The sequence below is a fragment of the Anolis sagrei genome, chromosome 4 (genome assembly GCF_037176765.1).
Source record: "Anolis sagrei isolate rAnoSag1 chromosome 4, rAnoSag1.mat, whole genome shotgun sequence".
Lineage (NCBI taxonomy): Eukaryota > Metazoa > Chordata > Lepidosauria > Squamata > Dactyloidae > Anolis > Anolis sagrei.
This window is the reverse complement of record NC_090024.1, coordinates 221,804,307-221,814,897: the sequence shown is the minus strand read 5'-3', so window position 1 is coordinate 221,814,897 and position 10,591 is coordinate 221,804,307. Positions and strand designations below refer to the sequence as shown.

General features: G+C 41.9%; 1 long non-coding RNA gene across 1 annotated transcript; it reads right to left on the bottom strand.

Moving 5' to 3' along the window:
* Positions 1–1,425: 1,425 nt before the first annotated feature.
* On the bottom strand, positions 1,426–10,289 carry LOC132772589 (uncharacterized). The gene is made up of 3 exons (XR_009631227.2): positions 10,035–10,289; positions 7,694–7,785; positions 1,426–1,548 (listed from the first exon to the last, which is right to left on the bottom strand). It is a non-coding gene; the product is annotated as an uncharacterized lncRNA (long non-coding RNA).
* Between the last annotated feature and the right edge of the window lie 302 nt (positions 10,290–10,591).

The following is a 10,591-nucleotide window of genomic DNA, read 5'->3' as shown; positions in this document are numbered from 1 at the left end:
AGCAATTTAATATAGCAATTTAATTAAGTTTTCTCAGTTTGCTTGGAGTTACTCCTAAAGCATCTATCACCACTCGAACCACTGTTGTTTTCTTTCCCCAGAGGTAATGAATCACATTTTGTAGGGTGTTGGTGGTTATCATTATTGCTTCTATTATGATTACTCTTTGATGTTTGTGTTTTAAACCACTGCCAATGAAACTGACTGACACTCCTGAATTATGGCTGGTACAGGACAAATTGAGCATCCCTTATTCAGAATAATGAAATCCAAAATACTACAAAATCCAAAGGTGCCCACAAGGGTGGCTGTGATAGTGGCACCTATGCTTTTTGATGGTTTTTTGTTTCATGCACAAAAAATAGTATAAATTTATCTTCATGCTATGTGTATAATTCTATAATATGTGTATCATTCTATAAATGAATGACATGAGAGACAGGGTCTTCTCAGTGGTGGTCGCTTGGCTGTGGAACTCCCTCCCTAGGGATATTAAATCGGCCCCTTCCCTCCTGACTTTCCAAAAAAAAAGGTAAAAACCTGGCTCTTCAAACAAGCTTTTGGAAATGCAGTGCAATAGATAAACATGGAACTATGAAAGAGTGAACATGGAACGGCTTTGACAATGATACTGGAAAGTTTAACAGGAAAACATTGTTGATTATATATTTTAATGGTTTTTTGTATGGATTTTTATAATGTTGTTCTAAATGTTTTTAATTGTATTTTATGACTGTTGTTGCATCAAATTGCTGCTAACTTGTAAGCCGCCTTGAGTTGTCTTCGGGCTGAGAAAGGCGGGATAGAAATACTGTAAATAAGTAAATAAATAAATATAACACGCATATAAAACATAAATTGTGTTTAGATAACTCCAGGATAACTCCTTATGTACTTGCATGCAAATAAAGGTGCTCCCATATCTTGGGGGGGGGGGGGGGTCCAAGATCCTTCTGGTTCCAAGCAGTTTGGACACAGAATATCCAACTTGTAGTAAATTTCTATAACTGGCTCTTGCACGAGGATGAACACACATCATTATTTTCCCAAAATTCTTTTAGGCCACTAACAAAGTCCAGCAATCCAAACTCTCTCCGCACTTGGGAAATGATGTCCAGCATCTTCCCTGATGCTTGAAACAGGCTCAGCATTTGGCCAAAGCTTCAGAGGCAGGGGTGGAGGAAAGTGTTTGACATTTGGTTACACCAGGCGCAATGAAGCCAGATGAGGTCACTGCAAAGAGGTCACAGAGGATATGACACAGGAGTGGGACTTGGAGAGAGAGAAAGAGGGGGATGTACGTGGGAACAAGGAGCCATTGTAACAAGCCCTTCCAAGTACAAGCCATAATCAGCTGTGAAAACTGGCATCCATCCTCCCTGTCGGCATATGGACAATGCGGAGTTTTACACTTTCTTACCGTGGGCCTCCATAAACCAAATGGCAAAAGAGCCAGCAAAGGGAGGTGTGATTAGCTGTCTGAGAAATCCATGGGTCTCTTGTCTGCTGGGATCAGTCCGTCTGCCTCCTGGTGTAGCCCTGTATTATCTGATAGCAGGGAACAGGAGTTAAGGGACTGGAGGGAATTCAGGAATGTGGACTAGCACCCGTACCAGGACTTAGAGCATCAACCTGTTTCGGTCTGATGTAGAAGAAGAAAGGACCTAAACACCCTAAAAGCACCAGATCCTGTCTGATCTTGGAAGCTAAGCAGCAGCAGCCCTGGTTAGTACTTGAACATGAGGCCACCAATGAATACTAGGTATTGTAGGCTATATTTCAGAGGAAGGAATTGGCAAAGCCACATCAGAGTATTCCTTGCCTAAGAAAACACTATGAAATTAATGGGGTTGCCATAAGTCAACTGATGACATGAAGAGAGGAATACACTCACACAGAATTAAGAATTGTGAAACTAGCATGGATTACTGGGGTTTTGACAGTCTGAGGGAGAATATCATGCATTAACATTTTGAGACTGAGTAGAGTAATATTAACAAATGAAGTCAACAAAAATATCATTTATGCCAAGATGACCTTTGTAACTAAGCACCTACTGCTCATTTAAATACCTGGCAATTCCTACCTGCTCTCTTTAGTATTTAGTTATTACAGTAGAAAAGAGAGCAGGCGGGAATTGCCAGGTATTTAGTATTTTGTTATTACAGTAGTAGGAGCCCCAGTGGCCCAATGAGTTAAACCCTTGTGCCAGCAGGACTGCTGACAGACAGGTCGGAGGTTTGAATCCAGGTAGTGGGTGAGCTCCCATTTGTCAGCTCCAGCTTCCCATGTGGGGACATGAGAGAAGCCTCCCACAGGATGATAAACCAACTGGGCATCCCCTGGGCAACATCCTTGCAGACAGCTAATTCTCTCACACCAGAAGCAACTTGCAGTTTCTCAAGTCACTCCTGAGACAAGAAGAAAAAAATTACAGTAGTTACTTAAACACTTCTTTCCTACAATAAGCTCAAGGTGGCATGCACCTTCCCATTGTAAACTCACAACTACCCTGTGTCATACAGAGGAACCATGACCAGCCCAGGGAATTTCAGGCTCAATGAGGACTTTTATCTGTCCTATACATCACACACCAATCAAAATACTTGATGTATCAATGGGTCACATCAAAAATCACGATGTTGGCCCTCAAACATGCCTGTTCTTGATTGTACATAAGGTTAACTTATAGACATTTATGTATGGCCATTGATTTTACTGGTGTGCTGCCCTGAGATCCTAGTATATAGGGCAGGGGATGCTTTAAATCATATTGGAACTTCCAAAGGTACTGGAATGGCAACATCTTCCCTGCTGTTCTCCCAATCTGGTCTTCCCATTTCTATACTCCCTCCTGCTTCACAATCCCCAGCACACCCAATTAACACATGATAGTTTCCTTTTCTTTTTCAAAAGTAAACAAAGGGTATTAACAATAAATAGCATGAACTCGGAGAAGCTAGGATACCAATTCTCCAAAGACAAATCAAAGTTCTAAAGCAGATTGTCTCAAGATAGAGGCAGTGCTGGTGACATAGGCTTTATACTTGCAAGAACCAAGTGAGAAGATGAATAGAGTTGGATATTCTGCATGGTAGTGCATGTGGTAGTAGGCATATTGCAGGAAATATTAAAAGGGCCAAGTTAATTTGTTTCAGCAGTTTTAAAAAACAGGAATCACAAAGTAATACTTCATATGATGACACTCTAAAACAGTGGGGAGCGGTACTCCTGGGGCGTTGTGAGGGGGTGTCAGAGGGGTCATCAAAGACCATCAGAAAACACACTATTTTCTATTGGTCATGTTGGTTCTGTGTGGAAAGTTTGGCCCAATTCTGTCGTTGGTAGGGTTCAGAATGCTCTTTGATTGGAGGTGAACTATAAATCCCAGCAACTTCAACTCCCAAATGTCAAGGCCTCTTTCCCCCAAACTCAACCAGTGGTCACATTTGGGCATATTGAGTATTTGTGCCAAGTTTGGTCCAGGTCCATCATTGCTTGAGTCCACAGTGCTCTCTGGATGTAGGTGAACTACAACTCCAAAATTCAAGGTCAATGCCCCCCCCCCCAAACCCTTCCAGTATTTTCTGTTGGTCATGGGAGTTCAGTGTGCCAAGTTTGGTTCAATTCCATTGTTAGCATGCACAGGTGAGAGAGTGTGTGAGGTTGGAGGGAGGCTCGTGCTAGCAAGTCCCTTCAAGTCAGGGGTGTTCTGTGTCGAAAGTTTGGCTCACTCCTATTGTTGGTGGGGTTCAGAATGCTCTTTCATTGTAGGTAAACTATAAATCCCAGCAACTCCCAAATAACAAAATCAACCCCCCCCCCCAACCCCACCAGTATTCAAATTTGGGTGTATCAGGTATTTGTGCCAAATTTGATCCAGTGAATGACATACATCCTGCATATCAGATATTTACATTACGATTCATAACAGTTGCAACATTACAGTTATGAAGTAGCAACAAAAATAATTTTATGGTTGGGGGTCACCACAAGATGAAGAACTGTATCAAGGGGTCGTGGCATTAGGAAGGTTGGGAAACACTGCTCCAAAACCAGCATTTTGAGGCAACTGCCTAATTCTGCCGAATAGCAATGCCTGGCTTGGTTCCCTTTGGTATTTTTGCCTCCAATCTGCCTGCTTGCCCTTTCCTAGCAACTCTCTTCTCCCTGCCTCTCGGCTTTCCCTGCTCTTCCCCCTCCTCTCTTTTGCCTCCTCTTCCTTGCCACATCTCCTTCTCTCCTTCTTCCTTCTCTCCCCCCTCCCTCCTTCCTTGGCTCACTCCTCTCTTTGTTGTGGAATTCCTCGCCTGCCTGGTCGGTGGCACACAGCGCTTGGGCCAGAGAAGCATGCCAAATGCTGTGGGGCTGCAGACTTTCTGTCTGCAAGGGGACTTCCTGTCCCTGCCTGGGACTTACTTCAAGAAATCCAAGGCAAGCCTGTGTTTCCCTCCACACACAGAGGCATACACACACATACCGCCTCCTTGCTGACTGAGCAGCCTGGAGCTGTAATGCGCTCAATGCTTGGAGGCACATAAATCGAGCTATCCGAGGGGTAGGTCTGCCGGGGGAGAAGAGAGCGGAATGGAAAAATAAATGGCATGATCAATATTTCGGGAGAAGTGAAGTGCTGACAGAAGGCCTTGCAAGCCGTGGCATAAGATCCTCCTGATATAATTCGGGAGGGCTGAGATGCAAATTGGTCATGAAGGGTTACAAGGAAAAAGAAGATACGTTGATCACTTCACAATGATATCAGAGAAAATGTGGGAATAGAGGCTAGACTTCACCGCCAGGTCCTCTCTGGTAAGAATGGGAGCTAAATCCTGATACATATGTAAACCAGAGGGAAAGTGACTTGTTTGGACTCCAGTCACCAGAATCCATCAGCTGGCCACGATAAATAGGGAAACTTTCCTCCCACACTGAATGCATTTGCTTTCTGTATGATGTTCATTGTGATAGCAATTGTGATCATTGCAACCACAAAAATGCAGTATGATGACCTCCATATCTACTGGGAATACATTCCCAGACTTTGCAGGAATATGTGAATTGGTACATAACAACAAACTCTTATCAAAATGAAGGACTTCTGGTCCAAGAATACCATAGAGGCACACTGGAGGACCTAGAAAATGCCCAGAAACAGAATATTACATGAGGCAGATAAATGAAACATGAGGCAGATAAATGAAAGTTAGAGAAAGTTTATTATGCCATGTCTCCATGCTGTGCAGTCCTGGGAATGTACCCCACTTGGACCCCACTTTAAATGCCATAGCTCCATACTATGTGTTCCTGGGATTTATAGTTTCCCAAGGTCCATATCCTTCTCTGGGTGCATCTGCACTGGAAAATAAATGAAATAGGGACCCATTTCAAATGCTATTATTATTATTATTATTATTATTATTATTATTATTATTATTATTATTATGCCATGTCTCCATGCTGTGCAGTCCTGGGAGTCATAGTTTTACAAGGTCCATACCCCTCTCTTGGTGCATTTACAATATGGAATGAATGCCCATGCGCCCCACTTTAAATGCCATGGCTCCATGCAATGGAGTCCTCCTGGGAGTAATAGTTTCCCAAGGTTCATACCCTTCACTAGGTACATCTACACTGTGGAATGAATGCAGTTGGACCTTACTTTAAATGTCATGTCTCCATGAGATGGTATTGGGAAGTGCAGTTTCCTAAAGTCCATGAATATTCTCTGGGTGCAACTACACTGTGAAATGAATGCAGCTGGACCTTACTTTAAATATACCACAGCTCCATACTATGCAATCCTGGGAGTTATTGTTTCCCAAGGTCCACACCCTTCTCTGTGGGGCAGCAGAGAGGGAGGGAGGGTTCATCACCACTTTCCCCCCTACCTCCTTGCCTCTCTTCCTTCTTCTTGGTTTCCTTCCTCAGTGGGGCAGCGGAAAGAGAGGCTAGATTGAAAGCTCAGGGAATTGAAGACATGTAACAACTGACCTTTCAAAGAGAGGAGGGTTGTTTTTATTTTCAACAAAGAACAGGGGGAAAGATAGTGGGTGGGACAAAATCTCTACACTACAGTGTGATGGCAAATCAATTGAAAGAATACGGAGTACAACCAATAGATAGATAGATAGATATATTGTTTAAAAATGCATTAAATAATGAAAAGGATAAGGGAAAAGGAAGAGATCGTGAATCTATCATAGATTTTTATTGGGAAGATTTGTTGAGTGGCTGCATTTGTCACCTTCTGAGTCTAAGAGAGTGTGACTTGCCTAGCAAAGCTCCTGCACACATCTGTCTCCTTTAAGGCCAAGATTATTTCAAATCTAGTCCTTTCACATTCTGTACAGAGAAACTTACAGTGTATAGGGATGTATTATTGCATCCGGTTGTTCTCTATAAACAGCTTTAAAAAGGAGAACATAGATGAAGTGCCATTCGTGGAGCATTAAAAAGTTACTTTTTTACCCTATAGCTCCCAGAATGCCTGAGCCTATGGTTATGCCAATTAGAGGATTCTGGGAGTTGTAGTCCAAATAAAAGCAACTGTGCATTAGCACTTATTGGCACAATATATGGGATGTTGTTCCCATAAGGTGACTGGCTCCATTTATGACTTCTCAGCACAATGCACTGATTCAGGAACTTTACCAAAGAGGCATGAGTCACACTGTAAAATTCCCACCCAGCATGGAGAAGAAGTCGGGGCTGCAAAATACACGCTTGCGTGTGCTAAGCTGCTTTGAAAATTGGGCCTTGTGTACTGAGATAATCCTCACCCACTCTGTTCCCATTCCTGTGGTAAGGCCTGCTACAGTGGCTATAACATAATTGAGGACGCTGGTCCAAAGTCTGTTTACAAAGTTGTCTATTCGGAGCCTTTGTATTATGATGCAAGGATGTTTCCTCAGTGTCCAAATAAATGATGACTGGAAGGCAGATCATATGATAACTGCAGTTGCCCTGCTAAGAAGAATGAGATGGAGAGTGTTGATTGCAGTGACTTTGAAAGTGCTTTCAAACATCCATGGTGGTGTTCTACAATGGGGCCATGGAAAATTTTTACCTCCATACAGTGTTAAATTCTGAAATTCAAACACTCATAGCTGTCTCTTTACAATGCTGTTAACGTTGTTGATCCAGGTCAATAAATCTGTTCAAGCACTTTTCAGCTTCAATGAATGCTAGTGGTTTTCTTTTTGTTTTGTAAGGTGAATAGGTCCTAACTGTCCAGTTCAAGATAAAAAAAATACCCAAAAAGTATTTTGCCTGGAAACGGATAGGTCATACTGATTTGTTGCTGGCAAAATCCAATCCCCAGAATCAACTTTGAAGATTACTACTAGGCTTGTAGTGGAGAGATAAGCATAGGACTGTGGGTGGCAGTTAACACAATAACATTGAGATTCTGTAGCTGTTAGTCAGTGGAAAATGCTGTCTTTGAGTGTGATGGAGGGCCCTTCCACATAGCCCTATATCCCAGAATATCAAGGCAGAAAATCCCACATTATTTGAGTGTGGACTCAGGGCCCATCCAGATAGTATCTATATCCCAGGAGCTCCCACAGCAATGAAGAAGGTGGCCATACACCGTTCTCTGTAAACCTGAAAGTAATCGCAACAAAAGGCAAAAAACACGAGATTTACAGGTGCAGGTATATTGTGCTTTTTAACTGAATATCCAGATATTCACCTGTCTGTATGTCCTTGCAATTGGATATCACGGGATTTTTTGATCTTGGTTTGTTCCTGGGTTTTTGATGCTTGTTCCTGATTGGTCAGTTCCTAGAAAGAAGATGACACTTGAGTAGGAGGCAAAAACTTTGTCCTTGGAAGAGGAACTTCATCCTTCACTTCTTTAGTTTGTGGCAGAAAAATGAAGTTCCTGGGGTGCAACAAGTACTTTCACAGTGATTCGTACACAATGAAACAGGAACAGACACTTTCAATCCAGGAAAAGAATGTCATCATTACTATAATTACTCAGTCCTTGTTGTGTGACCATCTGTGCAGAAAGGTTTCATGGTGTACTTGTGCTAGGGAACAACAGGATGATGTTGCTGGGTTATACATGTCGGTTCCTCATTGGGTATATGCTGATAACATGAGTACAGTTTATGGCAAAAACCTACTACTGGCTGTTGGAACATGGATGTGCTGGAGAGGTCATGCAAGTGACTAATAGGAAAAGCCACGTGTAACCCAGGAACAGCTCTGGGTTATTTGATGCCACAAGTACACAACCAAATCTGTCTGGACAGATGGCCAAGCAGCCTGTAAAAAGTTACAATGACCAAGTTTTGTTATTAGCTTCAAAGTGTGTGTTCCTGTTTCATTATGTAGTGCTGATAGAAATAGTCCTACTCCAAAAACTTTGTTTGTGTGCCAGAAATGTAATGAAACATGTGGGAAAAATCCCAGAAACGGGACCCTATTAATGGATGCCACAAGTACACAACCAAATCTGTCTAGACAGATGACCAGGCAGCCAGGCTCAAAAATAGTAGACAATGACAAAGTTCTGTACCTCATCAAACTTGTGCTCCTGAAATATTTCTACAACCTCATGTTGTCATTCATCTCTGTTCCTGTGTTTAATCTCTCATATGGAACATGTATTAAATTACATCTCTTCCCTCAACCAGTTTTCCCAACTGCACATTCATCAATTTCCCAAGTGTACATTTTTTTTCTAACTGCATGTTTGCACCCAACTGCATGTGAAACAAATGTGTATGGTTTTAGAACAAGAACATGGATGAAGATTATCCAGAACCAGATCTTTCCACCAATTAGAATGTGGAAAAGTCACGTTTTCTGATTAAAATTCCAGAATCTCCAGGCCAACATGACCAGTGACCATACTAGCTGAGCGATTCAAGAAGTTGTAATCCAAAAAATGGACTTTTCCAAACTCTGTTTCCAGCTACTGTGGTTAACCTTCTTTTCTATGATATGCAGGTTGTTGGCTGAGATAAACCTTTTAGGCAGCTGCTAGAGTGGCTTTATCATAAAGCTTGCCCTCAGCAAAATCTACAGTGCAACAAGGTCTCTCTGTCTCTGCTATATCCTGCTGAGTAACTCCCTTGCTTCACATCCATACATGGGGAAGAAATGGTCGAGAGAGGCCTCCCCTCTCTGTCATAGCTCTTCCTCACTTTGTAAATAACATTCTAGCTAAGGCTGGTATGTAGGAAAAATCTCTCAGCTGATTAATGCTTTGCTCACTCTCTTGTCAGCACATCCTGCGAACAGAGCCGTGCTCAGCGTTTAAAGTCTACACAGGTTGCATAACAAGTTACTATTTAGAGGTGAGCAGTCTGGCAACTTCACATTCCCAAAGTGAATTGGGTTAGTGATGCACTTCAGTGAAAAACAGGTGACTTGGGACAGAGCTTAGCCAGAAAGCAGCTTTATTGCTTTGCACTTCTTTGTTCTTTGCTTCTGTGTTGTTTCAAGTTTTTTAAATGCCTTCTTCATGGTGTGATGGGAATAGCCCAATTAAGGATGCACTAATTTTGGGGATCCAAAGTGCAGGACTCCTGACTCAGGAATGTGATGTGAAGGAGTGAATGAATGCAAACACCATACTGTCAAATCCTGGGCTAGCCAAGGTGACAGGTTGACTTCTTTGAATTTCAAAGCACAGTAGAGTCTCGCTTATCCAACATAAATGGGTCAGCAAAACGTTGGATAAGCAAAAAATATTGGATAATTAGGAGGGATTAAGTAAAAGCCTATTAAAACTCAAATTATGTTATGATTTTACAATTTAAGCACCAAAACATCATGTTTTGCAACAAATCAACAGAAAAAGTAGTTCAATACATGGTAACATTATGTAGCAATTACTGTATTTACGAATTTAGCACCAAATCATCGCAATGTATTGAAACACCTGTGAATCCAGGTGGGAGGCAGATTGCATTGGATAATACAGAACACTGGATGAGTGAAGGTTGGATAAGCAAGACTCTACTGTAATCTGCTCCCCACAGGGAAAGGCAGTGACCATATAATGTAGGTAGTAGTACCTGTTCAGGCTGCTGTCCACAGAGCTAACAGCTGATGGGCAACTTCAAGGCCTTTCTTTTCCTTTTCTGTACAAGACTGCAGCCAGACAATCCTTTATGCAGAGAATATTTCCAAAGGGGATGTTGTTTTTCTGCAATCCTTCAGAGGACAACACTTTATAAACTAAGATAAGTTGCCATCCTCTATAAGGTACACACAAAAATAATAGTAAGAAAAGATTTCTATAGAAGTGCAAGAACAAACCCAAACCAACTCATAACACCACCCTGCAAACTCTTACAATCCAGCTGCCTCTTCAATCAGTGTTACTCACTTCCTGTATGACTCACAAATGAAAATGATTCTTCCCTTTTCTGCCAAGTCTTTGACTACAGACTCATTCACAAATCTCTCCCTCTCCCCCATGATCTTTGTTTCAGTGTAAATAATGGTCATGCAAACACTTTTGGGAAATAAATGTACTGTATATGTGCATACATAGCAGCAGGAAAGAGATATTACTTCATGGGATGCTTGACCAAATTATAGCGAAAGGATACATCAGTGAAGAAGGCTG